General features: G+C 40.9%; 1 non-coding gene across 1 annotated transcript; it reads left to right on the top strand.

The window, feature by feature from the left end:
- Window positions 1–16,035: 16,035 nt before the first annotated feature.
- Window positions 16,036–16,143, top strand: LOC112760963 (small nucleolar RNA R71). Its single transcript, XR_003181375.1, has one exon. It is a non-coding gene; the product is annotated as a small nucleolar RNA R71 (small nucleolar RNA).
- The last annotated feature ends 1,241 nt before the right edge of the window (window positions 16,144–17,384 follow it).

Genomic DNA, 17,384 nt, shown 5'->3' with positions numbered 1-17,384 from the left:
CAATGAGACGCCTCAGAAGAAGGGAGTTCTTGAAATTGATACTTTGAATGCCATATTGGCTCAGAATAAAATATTGACTCAGCAAGTCAATATGATTTCTCAGAGTCTTAATGGAATGCAAGCTGCATCCAATAGTACTCAAGAGGCATCTTCTGAAGAAGAAGCTTATGATCCTGAAAACCCTGCAATAGCAGAGGTGAATTACATGGGTGAACCTTATAGAAACACCTATAACCCCTCATGGAAAAATCACCCAAATCTCTCATGGAAGGATCAACAAAAGCCTCAACAAGGCTTTAATAATGGTGGAAGAAATAGGTTTAACAATAGTAAACCTTTTCCATCATCCACTCAGCAACAGACAGAGAACTCTGAACAAAATACCTCTAATTTAGCAAACTTAGTCTCTGATCTATCTAAGGCCACTGTAAGTTTCATGAATGAAACAAGGTCCTCCATTAGAAATTTGGAGGCACAAGTGGGCCAGCTGAGTAAAAGGATCACTGAAATCCCTCCTAGTACTCTCCCAAGCAATACAGAAGAAAATCCAAAAGGAGAGTGCAAGGCCAATGACATAGTCAACACGGCCGAACCTGGAGAGGAAGGGGAGGACGTTCCCAGTGAGAAAGACCTCCTGGGACGTCCAGTGATCAATAAGGAGTTTTTCTTTGAGGAACCAAAGGAATCTGAGACTCATCTAGAGACCTTGGAGATTCCATTGAACCTCCTTATGCCCATCATGAGCTCTGACGAGTATTCATCTTCTGAAGAGAATGAGGATGTTACTGAAGAGCAAGTTACCAAGTACCTTGGTGCAATCATGAAGCTGAATGCCAAATTATTTGGTATTGAGACTTGGGAAGATGAACCTCCCTTGTTCACCAATGAACTAAGTGATCTAGATCAACTGACATTGCCTCAGAAGAAACAGGATCCTGGAAAGTTCGTAATACCTTGTACCATAGGCAACATGATCTTTGAAAAGGCTTTGTGTGATCTTGGTTCAGGGATAAACCTCATGCCCCTCTCTGTAATAGAGAAACTGGGAATCTTTGGGGTGCAAGCTACTAAAATCTCATTAGAGATGGCAGACAATTCAAGAAAACAGGCTTATGGACAAGTAGAGGACGTGTTAGTAAAGGTTGAAGGCCTTTACATCCCTGCTGATTTCATAATCCTTGATACTGGGAAGGATGAGGATGAATCCATCATCCTTGGAAGACATTTCCTAGCCACAGCAAGAGCTGTGATTGATGTTGACAGAGGTGAATTAGTCCTTCAATTGAATGAGGACTCCCTTGTGTTTAAAACTCGAGGTCATCCTTCTGTAAACATGGAGAGGAAGCATAAAAAGCTTCTCTCAAAACAGAGTCAACCAGAGCCCCCATAGTCAAACTCTAAGTTTGGTATTGGGAGGCCACAACCAAACTCTAAGTTTGGTGTTGAACTCCCATATCCAAACTCTAAGTTTGGTGTTGGGAAGTCTCAACAATGCTCTGAACATCTGTGAGGCTCCATGAGAGCCCACTGTCAAGCTATTGACATTAAAGAAGCGCTTGTTGGGAGGCAACCCAATTTTTATTTATCTAATTTTATTTTTTTTGTTCTTTCATGTTTTATTAGGTTCATGATCATGTGGAGTCACAAAATAAATATAAAAATTGAAAACAGAATCAAAAATAGCAGAAGAAAAATCACACCCTGGAGGAAGACTTTACTGGCATTTAAACGCCAGTAAGAAGCATCAGGCTGGCGTTCAACGCTAGAACAGAGCATGGTTCTGGCACTGAACGCCCAAAATGGGCAGCATCTGGGCGTTTGAATGCCAGAATTGCACCCTGGAGAAGAGCTAGCGCTGAACGCCCAGAACAAGCATGGTTCTGGCGTTCAACGCCAGAAATGGGCAATAAATGGGCGTTCAACGCCCAGAACAAGCACCAATCTGGCGCTGAATGCCCAGAGTTGTGTGCAAGGGCATTTTGCATGCCTAATTTGGTGCAAGGTTGTAAACCCATGAACACCTCAGGATCTGTGGACCCCACAGGATCCCCACCTACCTCCACTCACTTCTTCTCACCCCTCTTTCACACAATCCCATAAACACTCTTCCCCAAAACTCTTCACCAGTTACCTCAATCTCTCTTCCCTATAACCACTTCACCACTCACATCCATCCACTCTTCCCCATAAACCTACCTCATAAACCCCACCTACCTTCAAAATTCAAAATCAATTTCCCACCCAAAACCCACCCTTATGGCCGAACCTTACCCCCCTCCCTTCCCTATATAAAGCCCTCCATTCTTCTTCATTTTCACACAACACAACCCTCTCTTCCCCTTCTTGGCCGAATACACCCCTCCCACTTCTCCACCATATTTTCTTCTTCTTCTTCATCTATTCTTTCTTCTCTTGCTTGAGGGCGAGCAATATTCTAAGTTTGGTGTGGTAAAAGCATAAGCTTTTTGTTTTTCCATTACCATTGATGGCACCCAAGACCGGAGAATCCTCTAGAAAAGGGAAAGGGAAGACAAAAGCTTCCACCTCCGAGTCATGGGAGATGGAAAGATTCATCTCCAAAGTTCATCAAGACCACTTCTATGATGTTGTGGCCAAGAAGAAGGTGATCCCCGAGGTCCCTTTCAAGCTCAAGAAGAATGAGTATCCAGAGATCCGACATGAAATCCAAAGAAGAGGTTAGGAAGTTCTAACAAACCCCATCCAACAAGTCGGCATCCTAATGGTTCAAGAGTTCTATGCCAATGCATGGATCACTTGGAACCATGATCAAAGTAAGAACCCAAACGCAAAGAATTATATTACAATGATTTGGGGGAAATACTTAGATTTTAGTCCGGAAAATGTGAGGTTGGCGTTTAACTTGCCTATGATGCAAGGAGATGCACGCCCCTACACTAGAAGGGTCAACTTTAATCAAAGGTTGGACCAAGTCCTCATGGACATATGTGTGGAAGGAGCTCAATAGAAGATTGACTCCAAAGGCAAGCCGGTTCAATTAAAAAGACTGGACCTCAAGCCTATGGCTAGAGGATGGTTGGAATTCATCCAATACTCCATCATCCCCACTAGCAACCGATCTGAAGTTACTGTGGATCGGGCCATCATGATCCATAGCATCATGATTGGAGAAGAAGTAGAAGTTCATGAAGTCATCTCCCTTGAACTCTACAAAATAGCCGAAAAGCCCTCTCCTGGGGCAAGGCTAGCTTTTCCTCATCTTATTTGCCATCTATGTTACTCAGCTGGAGCTTTCATAGAAGGAGACATTCCCATTGAGGAAGAGAAACCCATCACTAAGAAAAGGATGGAGCAAGCAAGAGAGCCCATTCATGGATCTCAAGAGACGCATGAAGCTCATCACCATGAGATCCCGGAGATGCCTCAAATGCATTTTCCTCCACAAAAATATTGGGAGCAAATCAACACCTCCCTAGGAGAATTAAGTTCCAACATGGGACAATTAAGGGTGGAACATCAAGAGCACTCCATCATCCTTCATGAAATAAGAGAATATCAAAAAGCAATGAGGGAGGAGCAACAAAGACAAGGAAGAGACATAGAAGAGCTCAAGGACATCATTGGCTCCTCAAGAAGGAAACGCCACCATCACTAAGGTGGACTCATTCCTTGTTCTTACATTCTCTATTTTTCGTTTTCTATGTTAAGTGCTTATCTATGTTTGTGTCTTCATTACATGATCATTAGTAGTTAGTAACTATGTCTTAAAGTTATGAATGTCCTATGAACCCATCACCTCTCTTAAATGAAAACTGTTTTAATTCAAAAGAATAAGAAGTACATGAGTTTCGAATTTATCCTTGAACTTAGTTTAATTATATTGATGTGGTGACAATGCTTCTTGTTTTTTGAATGAATGCTTGAACAGTGCATATGTCTTTTGAAGTTGTTGTTTAAGAATGTTAAATATGTTGGCTCTTGAAAGAATGATGATAAGGAGACATGTTATTTGATAATCTGAAAAATCATAAAAATGATTCCTGAAGCAAGAAAAAGCAGCAAAGAACAAAGCTTGCAGAAAAAAAAAGGAAAAAATTAGCGAAAAAAAATAGAAAGAAAAAGAAAAAGCAAGCAGAAAAAGCCAAAAGCTCTTAAAACCAAGAGGCAAGAGCAAAAAGCCAGTAACCCTTAAAACCAAAAGGCAAGGGCAAATAAAAAGGATCCCAAGGCTTTGAGCATCAGTGGATAGGAGGGCCTAAAGGAATAAAATCCTGGCCTAAGCGGCTAAACCAAGCTGTCCCTAACCATGTGCTTGTGGCATGAAGGTGTCAAGTGAAAACTTGAGACTGAGCGGTTAAAGTCAAGGTCCAAAGCAAAAGAAGAGTGTGCTTAAGAACCCTGGACACCTCTAATTGGGGACTTCAGCAAAGCTGAGTCACAATCTGAAAAGGTTCACCCAATTATGCGTCTGTGGCATTTATGTATCCGGTGGTAATACTGGAAAACAAAGTGCTTAGGGCCACGGCCAAGACTCATAAAATAGCTGTGTTCAAGAATCATCATACTGAACTAGGAGAATCAATAACACTATCTAAACTCTGAGTTCCTATAGATGCCAATCATTCTGAACCTCAATGGATAAAGTGAGATGCCAAAACTATTCAAGAGGCAAAAAGCTACAAGTCCCGCTCATCTGATTGGAGCTATGTTTCATTGATAGTTTGGAATTTATAGTATATTCTCTTCTTTTTACCCTATTTGATTTTCGGTTGCTTGGGGACAAGCAACAATTTAAGTTTGGTGTTGTGATGAGCGGATAATTTATACGCTTTTTGGCATTGTTTTTAGTATGTTTTTAGTAGAATCTAGTTACTTTTAGGGATGTTTTCATTAGTTTTTATGTTAAATTCACATTTCTGGACTTTACTATGAGTTTATGTGTTTTTCTGTGATTTCAGGTATTTTCTGGCTGAAATTGAGGGACTTGAGCAAAAATCAGATTTAGAGGTTGAAGAAGGACTGCTGATGCTGTTGGATTCTGACCTCCCTGCACTCAAAGTGGATTTTCTGGAGCTACAGAACTCACAATGGCGCGCTTCCAATTGCGTTGGAAAGTAGACATCCAGGGCTTTCCAGCAATATATAATAATTTATACTTTGGCCGAGTTTAGAAGACATAAAAGGGCGTTGAACGCCAGTTCTACGCTGCTATCTGGAGTTAAACGCCAGAAACACGTCACAAGCCAGAGTTGAACGCCAGAAATACGTTACAAACTGGCGTTCAACTCCAAGATTGACCTCTACACGTGTAACATTCAAGCTCAGCCCAAGCACACACCAAGTGGGTCTCGGAAGTGGATTTATGCATCAATTACTTACTTCTGTAAACCCTAGTAACTAGTTTAGTATAAATAGGACTTTTTACTATTGTATTAGATCATCTTTGATCAGTTTTATGCTATCTTAGACTTTCATGGGGGCTGGCCATTCGGCCATGCCTGAACCATTATCACTTATGTATTTTCATACGGTAGAGTTTCTGCACTCCATACATTAAGGTGTGGAGCTCTGCTGTTCCTCAAAGATTAATGCAAAGTACTACTGTTTTTCTATTCAATTCAACTTATTCCGCTTCTAAGATATTCATTCGCACTTCAACCTAAATGTGATGAACGTGACAATCATCATCATTCCCCCACGAACGCGTGCCTGACAACCACTTCCGTTCCACCTTAGATTGAATGAGTATATCTTGGATCTCTTAATCAGAATCTTCGTGGTATAAGCTAGATTGATGGCGGAATTCATGAGAGTCCGGAAAGTCTAAACCTTGTCTGTGGTATTCCGAGTAGGACTCTGGGATTGAATGACTGTGACGAACTTCAAACTCGCGAGTGCTGGGCGTAGTGACAGACGCAAAAGGAGGGTGAATCCTATTCCAGTATGATCGAGAACCTCAGATGATTATCCGTGCTGTGACAGAGCATTTGGACCATTTTCACAAGAGGATAGGATGCCGCCATTGACAGGGGTGATGCCTCCAGACGATTAGCCATGCAGTGACAGCGCATCGGACCATTTTCCAGAGAGGATAAAAAGTAGCCATTGACAACGGTGATGTCCTTACATAAAGCCAGCCATGGAAAGGAGTAAGACTGATTGGATGAAGACAGCAGGAAAGCAGAGGTTCAGAGGAACGAAAGCATCTCTATACGCTTATCTGAAACTCTCACCAATGATATACATAAGTGTTTCTATCCTTATTTTCTATCTATTTATTATTTATGTTCGAAAACTCCATAACTATTTTATATCCGCCTGACTGAGATTTACAAGGTGACCATAGCTTGCTTCATACCAACAACCTCCATGGGATTGACCCTTACTCACGTTACGTTTATTACTTGGACGACCCAGTGCACTTGCTGGTTGTATCGAAGTTGTGAATGAAAAACGATTTATTAAGACGTGCGTATAGAGTTTTTGGCACCGTTGCCTGAGATCACAATTTCGTGCACCAGACACCAAGGTCTCAAGTAAGAAAATAACAAACCATGTGCCTGTGGTGTGTATGTATGGGGGAAAGAGACTTGAGGGAGTAAGTCCTTAGGGGTGTCTTAACACCCAGCACCTTGGACTTACTGGTTCGGGAGGGCTGGCTGAAAGCTTATCTTAAAGAGTCGCCCCCTCACAAAGCACCTAGTCTAAGAACACAATTAAACCTTGAAAAGACAAAGGGATCAATGAATAAAAGTCTCGAAGGGTGCAATCAAGTGAATATTCCAGGGCATGATAAAGGTCTGAAAGCCAGTGAAGGAATGAACCTAAGTTGCTATGCATGAAACCCCATAAAACCAAGAATATGACTTCCACAATAATGACTCATTTCTCTTGTCATTTCATTCATCATTCTCATGTTTCAGTATTTTCTTAGGGACAAGCAAGCTTTAAGTTTGGTGTTGTGATGCCAGGGCATTTTGGCCAGTTTCACTGATCTTTTCCTTACTGTTTTAGGGTAGTTTCATGCATTTTCTTAGTTAATAAGCAAGTTTTGGGTGGATAATCACTTACATCTTGATTCAAGAAAACATTGTAAATTTTACAAGATTTTATGAAAATTATGCATGAATTGAATGATAAAATGGATGATGCATGATCTCATAAGTTAGAACCTAGCTTTGATGCACTTTACTTGCTTGATTTCAGGACAAAGGAAGCAAGGAAGATGCCACGTTAGTCTAACTAACGTGACCATTAACGTGGAATGGAGGCTAGCTTGCAACGTTAATAAGAAAAGTGAACATCAATAATGCCTTCGTGAGCCATCATAGCCCACGTTAGTGTCCACGTTAACTACATTAACGTGGAAGCTAACGTGGAGGAAAAAGAAAGCCCCAACGTTAGTGGTAAAAGTGGATACCACTAACGTTCCAAAAGGTACAATTGACCATGTTAAGAGTCACGTTAACTACATTAACGTGAACTCTAACATGGGAGGAGAAAGGAAGAGCCAACATTAGTGACACTCACCTTTGTCACTAACGTTGGACCAAGCCACTATGAGCCACGTTAGTTGCCACGTTAATTACATTAATGTAGAAGCTAACGTGGAGGAAAGAAATGATGAGCCAACGTTAGTGACACTCACCTTTGTCACTAACATTGGAGATGGAAATCACCACCATGTTAGTGGTCACGTTAATACAATTAACGTTAGGCACTAACGTGGGAAGGGGCGTTTGGAGCGTTAGTGACAAAGGTAAGTGTCACTAACGCTCTCGAAGCTGAGGCATGACCACGTTAAGGGTCACGTTAGCTACACTAACGTGGACTCTAATATAGGGAGGAAGGGCAACAAGCAAACGTTATTGGAAAAGGTGAATGCCAATAATGTTTGCGAAGGACCAAGAGGCAACGTTAGTGCCACTAACGTTGAAGTTAACGTGAACCATTTTGGGTTAGGAACGTTAGTGAAAAAGGTGATCATCACTAACGTTCTCGAACCCATATTTTCACTTAACGTTAACACCACTAACGTCCTAACTAACGTCCATGCCTAACTCACGCTTTTTCTGCAAACAAAGCTAAGCCCACTGAAGATGATAACTGCTTCAACTCAAAGATCCAAAGGCCCATATCCAAGACTTGAAGAGCCAACTAGAAGATCAGAAGAGTAGTATATATAGGAGTAGTTTTGAACTAGAAATGGAGCTTTTGGGCATTGGGAGAACTACTCTCTGTATAATTTTACTTTCTCTGCAATTTCTAGTTTTACTTTCAGAATGTATTTTCCATCTTTGCTTTCCATTCCCAGAGCTATGAACAACTAAACCCCTTTCATTGGGTTAGGGAGCTCTGTTGTAATTTGATGGATCAATAATAGTTTTCATTATTCTTCTTCTTTCTTTTCTCTTGATTTTACTAGAAAGCTTTCAATCTTCATCCAATTGGGTAGTTGTCTTGGAAAAGAAGCTATTCATACTTGGATCTCTTCGGAACCTTGGAAGAGGAATGAAGAGATCATGCTAGAAATGCTTTCTCATGTTGGACCAAATTGGGGTTTGGATGGATATAGTGACATATAATTCCCCCAATACTTTGATTTGGAAATACATGTGGTATAATCAGTGACCATACTTCATCTCTTCTCATGAGCAATTAGACCAAGGAATTGGCTATTGATCAAGATTTGAGAGATTGAATTACCAAGGAATTGGAATTCAATCACTTAAGATTGCCAAGGAGATCAATGAATGCATTGATTGAGGAAGAGATGAAAATGAACTAGATCCGGAGAATACAACATCTCCTGAGCCCAATGAACTCCCCATTTCTGATCTTACCCATTCTCTTTACTTTCTGCCATTTACTTTTATGCTCATCTTCCCCATTCCTCATTTAAGATTCTGCAATTTACTTTCTATCATTTACAATCAGTTCTTTATTTCCAGCATTTATATTTTCTGCCATTTACTTTCTCGCCATTTAATTTCCTGCAATTCTCAAATCAAATTCTGCTTAGCTCAACTAGAATATTCCTCCAATTAAATTTGCTTGACCAATCAATCCCTGTGGGATTCGACCTCACTCTATTGTGAGTTTTTACTTGACGACAATTCAGTATACTTGCCAAGGGAAATCTATTGAGAGACAAGTTTCCGTGCATCAAAAAGAAACAAAGAGGCGTGGCACAATGAAGGAGGAAAGCCACAATACTCTACTGGGAGCACAACAATGAGCTAAGGAAGAAAGGCTTGGATGCTACGCTCTCCTTGAGAGCGGAGCACACTTTTGAACCAAGAAAGAAAGGGGAGAAGAATGATGCTCCGCTCTTGTCAAGAGCATTATCGGGCTTCACTCAAAAATAAATTCAAGGAAGAAGTTTGCTAGTAAAGGCTACAAGGTTCGAACTCATGAGCAAGGGGGATTGGGGGAGCGCTACTCACAAAGGAAATAAGCCAAAAATTGGCCAAAGGCATCCCCCAAGTTTCGAACCCAAGACACTCCCACTCAATGCATGCGCCACCCTTGTTTCCTTCTGGTGCACGAAATTGTGATATCCAGGCTCAAACAATCCCTAGCAACGTGAGCAACTTGGTGCGCTGATCTCAATACATAATTGTCACAACTTCGATACAACTAACCAGCAAGTGCACTGGGTCGTCCAAGTAATACCTTAAAGGGTCGAATCCCACGGAGATTGTTGGTATGAAGCAAGCTATGGTCACCTTGTAGATCTCAGTCAGGCAGATATAAAGTGATAATGGTATTTTCGAATATTATATAATAAAATAGGGATAGAGATACTTATGTAAATCATTGGTAGGAATTTCAGATAAGCGAATGGAGATGCTTTTCGTTCCTCTGAACCTCTGCTTTCCTGCTATCTTCATCCAATCAGTCTTACTCCTTTCCATGGCTGGCTGTATGCAAGGGCATCACCGTTGTCAGTGGCTACATCCCCTCCTCTCAGTGAATAATATGCTCACGCACCCTGTCACGGCACGGCTATTCATCTGTCGGTTCTCGATCATGCTGGAATAGGATTCACCCTCCTTTTGCGTCTGTCACTAATGCCCAGCACTCGCGAGTTTGAAGCTCGTCACAGTCATTCAATCATTGAATCCTACTCGGAATACCGCAGACAAGGTTTAGACTTTCCGGATTCTCTTGAATGCCGCCATCATTCTAGCTTACGCCACGAAGATTCTGGTTAGGAGATCTAAAAGATACTCATTCTAGCTTATTTCATGTAGAACAGAAGTGTTTGTCAGGCACGCGTTCATAAGGGAGAAGGATGATGAGCGTCACACATAATCATCACCTTCATCACTTTCTTGGGTGCGAATGGATATCTTAGAAGCGAAATAAGAAGAATTGAATAGAAAACAGTAGTACTTTGCATTAATCTTTGAGGAACAGCAGAGCTCCACACCTTAATCTATGGAGTGTAGAAACTCTACCGTTGAAAATACATAAGTGAAAGGTCCAGGCATGGCCGAGATGGCCAGCCCCCTAAACGAGATCAATAGATCATAAGGTAATCCAAAGATGGTCTAAAAGACGCCTAATACAATAGTAAGAGGTCCTATTTATAATAAACTAGCTACTAGGGTTTACATGAGTAAGTAATTGATGCATAAATCCACATCCGGGGCCCACTTGGTGTGTGTTTGGGCTGAGCCTGAGTGTTGCACGTGTAGAGGCCATTTGTGGAATTTAACGCTAGTTTCTGTGCCAGTTTGGGCGTTCAACTCTGGTTTTGGATCCTTTTTTGGCGCTGGACGCCAGATTTGGGCAGAAGGCTGGCGTTGAACGCCAATTTACGTCATCAATTCTTGCCCAAAGTATGGACTATTATATATTGCTGGAAAGCCCTGGATGTCTACTTTCCAACGCAATTGGAAGCGCGCGATTTCGAGTTCTGTAGCTCCAGAAAATCCACTTTGAGTTCAGGGAGGTCAGAATCCAACAGCATCAGCAGTCCTTTTTCAACCTCTGAATCTGATTTCTGCTCAAGTCCCTCAATTTCAGCCAGAAAATGCCTGAAATCACAGAAAAACACACAAACTCATAGTAAAGTCCAGAAATGTGAATTTAACATAAAAACTAATGAAAATATCCCTAAAAGTAACTAGATCCTACTAAAAACATGCTAAAAATAATGCCAAAAAGCGTATAAATTATCCGCTCATCACAACACCAAACTTAAATTGTTGCTTGTCCCCAAGCAACTGAAAATCAAATAGGATAAAAAGAAGAGAATATACTATAAATTCCAAACTATCGATGAAACAGAGCTTCAATCATATGAGCGGGACTTATAGCTTTTTGCCTCTTGAATAGTTTTGGCATCTCACTTTATCCATTGAGGTTCAGAATGATTGGCATCTATAGGAACTTCAGATTTTGAATAGTGTTATTGACTCTCCTAGTTCAGTATGATGATTCTTGAACACAGCTTCTTTATGAGTCTTGGCCGTGGCCCTAAGCACTTTGTTTTCCAGTATTACCACCGGATACATAAATGCCACAGACACATAATTGGGTGAACCTTTTCAGATTGTGACTCAGCTTTGCTAAAGTCCCCAATTAGAGGTGTCCAGGGTTCTTAAGCACACTCTTTATTTTTGCTTTGGACCTTGACTTTAACCGCTCAGTCTCAAGTTTTCACTTGATACTTACACGCCACAAGCACATGGTTAGGGACAGCTTGGTTTAGCCGCTTAGACCAGGATTTTATTCCTTTAGGCCCCTCCTATCCACTGATGCTCAAAGCCTTGGGATCCTTTTTATTTGCCCTTGCCTTTTGGTTTTAAGGGTTATTGGCTTTTTCTGCTTGCTTTTTCTTTTTTTTTTTTTTTTCGCCTATTTTTTTCTTTTTTCTTCTTTTTTTTTCTGCAAGCTTTGTTCTTTGCTGCTTTTTCTTGCTTCAAGAATCATTTTTATGATTTTTCAGATTATCAAATAACATGTCTCCTAGTCATCATTCTTTCAAGAGCCAACATATTTAACATTCTTAAACAACAACTTCAAAAGACATATGCACTGTTCAAGCATACATTCAGAAAACAAGAAGCATTGTCACCACATCAATATAATTAAACTAAGTTCAAGGATAAATTCGAAACTCATGTACTTCTTGTTCTTTTGAATTAAAACATTTTTCATTTAAGAGAGGTGATGGATTCATAGGACATTCATATCTTTAAGACAAAGTTACTAACTACTAATGATCATGTAATGAAGGCACAAACATAGATAAGCACATAATACAGAAAATGAAAAACAGAGAAAGCAAGAACAAGGAATGAATCCACCTTAGTGATGGTGGCGTTTCCTTCTTGAGGAACCAATGATGTCCTTGAGCTCTTCTATGTCTCTTCCTTGTCTTTGTTGCTCCTCCCTCATTGCTTTTTGATCTTATCTTATTTCATGAAGCATGATGGAGTGCTCTTGATGTTCCACCCTTAGTTGTCCCATATTGGAACTCAATTCTCCTAGGGAGGTGTTGATTTGCTCCAAATAATTTTGTGGACGAAAGTGCATTTGAGGCATCTCCGGGATCTCATGGAAATGAGCTTCTTGTGCCTCTTGAGCTCCATGATTGGGCTCTCTTGCTTGCTCCATCTTTTTCTTAGTGATGGGCTTGTCCTCTTTAATGAGGATATCTCCCTCTATGTCAATTCCAGCTGAATTGCATAGGTGGCAAATGAGGTGAGGAAAGGCTAACCTTGCCATGGTGGAGGACTTGTCAGCCACCTTGTAGAGTTCTTGAGGTATAATCTCATGAACTTCCACCTCTTCTCCAATCATGATGCTATGGATCATGATGGCCCGGTCTATAGTGACTTCAGACCGGTTGCTAGTGGGAATGATTGAGCATTGAATAAACTCCAACCATCCTCTAGCTATAGGCTTGAGGTCCAATCTTCTTAGTTGAACCGGCTTGCCTTTGGAGTCAATCTTCCATTGAGCTCCTTCTACACATATGTCCATAAGGACTTGGTCCAACCTTTGATCAAAGTTGACTCTCCTTGTGTAGGGGCGTGCGTTCTCTTCCATGTATGGCAAGTTGAACGCCAACCTCACATTCTCCGGACTAAAATCTAAGTATTTCCCCCAAACCATTGTAACATAGTTCTTTGGATCCGGGTTCTTACTTTGATCATGGTTCTTGGTGATCCATGCATTGGCATAGAACTCTTGAACCATTAGGATGCCGACTTGTTGGATGGGATTTGTTAGAACTTCCCAACCTCTTCTTTGAATTTCATGTCGGATCTCCGGATACTCATTTCTTTTGAGTTTAAAAGGGACCTCAGGGATCACCTTCTTCTTGGCCACAACATCATAGAAGTGGTCTTGATGGGCTTTGGAGATGAACCTTTCCATCTCCCATGACTCGGATGTGGAAGCCTTTGTCTTCCCTTTCCCTCTTCTAGAGGATTCTCCGGTCTTGGGTGCCATCAATGGTAATGGAAAAATAAAAAAAGCTATGCTTTTACCACACCAAACTTAGAATATTGCTCGCCCTCGAGCAATAAACAAAAGAATAGATGAAGAAGAAGAAGAAATGGAGGAGAGGGAGAGGGTGATGTGGTTCGGCCAAGAAGGGTATAGGGGGGTTGTGTTGTGTGAATTTGGTGAAGAATGGAGGTCTTTATATAGGGAATGGAGGGGGGGTTAAGGTTCGGCCATATGGGTGGGTTTGGGTGGGAAATTGGTTTTGAATTTTGAAGGTAGGTGGAGTTTATGAGGTAGGTTTATTGGGAAGAGTGGGTGGATATGAGTGGTGAAGGTTTAGTGGGGAAGAGAGATTGAGGTGATTGGTGAGGGGTTTTTAGGGAAGAGTGTTTATGGGGTTGTGTGAAAGAGAGTGGTGAGAAGAAGTGAGTGGAGGTAGGTGGGGATCCTATGGGGTCCACAGATCCTGAGTGGATCCTGTGGGGTCCACAGATCCTAAGGTGTTCAAGGAATTACATTCCTGCACCCATTAGGCATATAAAAATGCCTTTGTACCCAACTCTGGGCGTTCAGCGCCAGGTTGGTGGCCATTTTGGGCGTTCAACGCCCATTTGTGTGCCATTTCTGGCGTTGAACGCCAGAACCATGCCTGTTCTGGCGTTCAGCGCCCAGAAGCTGCCCATTTTGGGCGTTCAGCGCCAGAACCATGCTCTGTTCTGGCGCTGAACGCCAGACAGATGCTCCTCCAGGGTGTGATTTTTCTTCTGCTGTTTTTGATTCCGTTTTCAATTTTTCTATTTATTTTGTGACTCCACATGATTATGAACCTAAGAAAACATGAAAAACAATAAAAATAAGAATTAGATAAACATTGGGTTGCCTCCCAACAAGCGCTTCTTTAATGTCAATAGCTTGACAGTGGGCTCTCATGGAGCCTCACAGATGTGCAGAGCTTTGTTGAAACTCTCCAACACCAAACTTAGAGTTTGGATATGGGAGTTCAACACCAAACTTAGAGTTTGACTGTGGGGGCTCTGGTTGACTCTGCTTGGAGAGAAGCTTTTTATGCTTCCTATCCATGGTTGCAGAGGGAGATCCTTGAGTTTTAAACACAAGGGAGTTCTCATTCCATTGAAGGAATAATTCACCTCTGTCAACATCAATCACAGCTCTAGCTGTGGCCAGGAAAGGTCTTCCCAGGATGATGGGTTCATCCTCTTCCTTTCCAGTATCCAGGACTATGAAATCAGTAGGTATGTAAAGGCCCTCAACCTTTACTAATACATCTTCTACTTGTCCATAAGCCTGTTTTCTTGAGCTGTCTGCCATCTCTAGTGAGATTTTAGCAGCTTGCACCCCATAGATTCCCAGTTTCTCTATTACAGAGAGGGGCATGAGGTTTATTCCTGAACCAAGGTCACACAGAGCCTTAAAGATCATGGTGCCTATGGTGCAGGGTATTATGAACTTTCCAGGATCCTGTTTCTTCTGAGGCAATGTCAGTTGATCCAGATCACTTAGTTCATTGATGAACAAGGGAGGTTCAACTTCCCAAGTATCAATGCCAAATAATTTGGCATTCAGCTTCATGATTGCACCAAGAAACTTGGCAGTTTGCTCTTCAGTAACATCCTCATTCTCTTCAGAAGAGGAATACTCATCAGAGCTCATGAAGGGCATAAGGAGGTTCAATGGAATCTCTATGGTCTCTAGATGAGCCTCAGAGTCCTTTGGTTCCTCAGAGGGAAGCTCCTTATTGATCACTGGACGTCCCAGGAGGTCTTCCTCCTTGGGATTCACGTCCTCTCCTCTCCTCACAGGTTCGGCCATGGCGCTTATGTCAATGGCCTTGCACTCTCCTTTTGGGTTCTCTTCTGTATTGCTTGGGAGAGTACTAGGAGGGATTTCATTGATCCTTTTACTCAGCTGGCCCACTTGTGCTTCCAGATTTCTAATGGAAGACCTTGTTTCATTCATGAAACTTACAGTGGCCATAGATAGATCAGAGACTAAATTTGCTAAATTAGAGGCATTTTGTTCAGAGTTCTCTGTCTGTTGCTGAGTTGATGATGGAAAAGGCTTGCTATTGCTAAACCTGTTTCTTCCACCATTATTAAAGCCTTGTTGGGGCTTTTGATCCTTCCATGAGAAATTTGGATGATTTCTCCATGTTGAGTTATAGGTGTTTCCATAAGGTTCACCTAAGTAATTTACCTCTGCTATTGCAGGGTTCTCGGGATCATAAGCTTCTTCTTCAGAAGATGCCTCTTGAGTACTGTTGGATGCAGCTTGCATTCCATGCAGACTCTGAGAAATCATATTGACTTGCTGAGTCAATATTTTATTCTGAGCCAATATGGCATTCAGAGTATCAACCTCAAGAACTCCCTTCTTCATAGGCGTCCCATTGCTCACAGGATTCCTTTCAGAAGTGTACATGAACTGGTTATTAGCAACCATGTCAATGAGTTCTTGAGCTTCTGCAGGCGTTTTCTTTAGGTGAATGGATCCACCTGCAGAAGTGTCCAGTGACATCTTCGATAGCTCAGATAAACCATCATAGAATATATCCAGGATGGTCCATTCTGAAAGCATGTCAGAAGGACACTTTTTGGTCAACTGTTTGTATCTTTCCCAAGCTTCATAGAGGGATTCACCTTCTTTCTGTCTGAAGGTTTGAACATCAGCTCTAAGCTTGCTTAGCTTTTGAGGAGGAAAGTACTTGGCTAAGAAAGCCGTGACCAGCTTATCCCAAGAGTTCAGGCTGTCTTTGGGTTGAGAATCCAACCATAATCTAGCTCTGTCTCTTACAGCAAAAGGGAAAAGCATTAGCCTGTAGACTTCAGGATCTACTCCATTAGTCTTAACAGTATCACATATCTGCAAGAATTCAGTTAAGAACTGAAAAGGATCTTCAGATGGAAGTCCATGAAACTTGCAGTTCTGCTGCATCAGAGAAACTAATTGAGGTTTCAGCTCAAAGTTGTTTGCTCCAATGGCAGGAATGGAGATGCTTCTTCCATGTAGTTTGGAATTAGGTGCAGTAAAGTCACCAAGCATCTTCCTTACATTATTATTATTTTCGGCTGCCATCTCCTCTTCCTGTTCGAAAATTTCTGAAAGGTTATCTCTGGATTGTTGTATTTTAGCTTCTCTTAATTTTCTCTTCAGAGTCCTTTCAGGTTCTGGATCTGCTTCCACAAGAATGTTCTTATCCTTGCTCCTGCTCATATGACAAAGAAGAAGGCACAGAAAAATAATAATAATAATAGAGATCCTTTATACCACAGTATAGGGATCCCTTTGTGAGTGGAAGAAAAGAGGGGGAGTCAAAGAATGTGATGTAAAGGAAGAAACACAACTGTACGGATGGAAGAGATGTGAGATGAGATGTTAGGATATGAATGAATAAATAGAATAGGATGGGGGAGGGATAATTTTCGAAAATTATTTTGAAAAAGAGTTAGTGATTTTTGAAAAATGGTTTTTGAAAAATGTTAGTAATTTTCGAAAATTTTTGAAATTAAAAAAAAATAATTAGTTAATTAAAAAGAAATTTTTGAAAAAGAGGGAAGATATTTTCGAAAATTAGAGAGAGAGAGTTAGTTAGGTGGTTTTGAAAAAGTTAAGAAACAAACAAAAAGTTAGTTAGTTAGTTGAAACAATTTTTGAAAAGATAAGAAGTTAGGAAGTTAGAAAAGATATTTTGAAAAGATATTTTTGAAAAAGATAAGATAAGAAGATATTTTTGAAAAGATATGATTGAAATTAGTTTTGAAAAAGATTTTATTTTTAAAATCACAATTAATGACTTGATTCATAAGAAATCACAAGATATGATTCTAGAACTTAAAGTTTGAATCTTTCTTAACAAGCAAGTAACAAACTTCAAATTTTTGAATCAAAACATTAATTGATTATGTTATTTTTGAAAATTT

The sequence above is a fragment of the Arachis hypogaea genome, chromosome 16, assembly GCF_003086295.3.
Source record: "Arachis hypogaea cultivar Tifrunner chromosome 16, arahy.Tifrunner.gnm2.J5K5, whole genome shotgun sequence".
Classification (NCBI taxonomy): Eukaryota; Viridiplantae; Streptophyta; class Magnoliopsida; order Fabales; family Fabaceae; genus Arachis; species Arachis hypogaea.
This window is presented reverse-complemented; position numbering and strand designations above follow the sequence as displayed.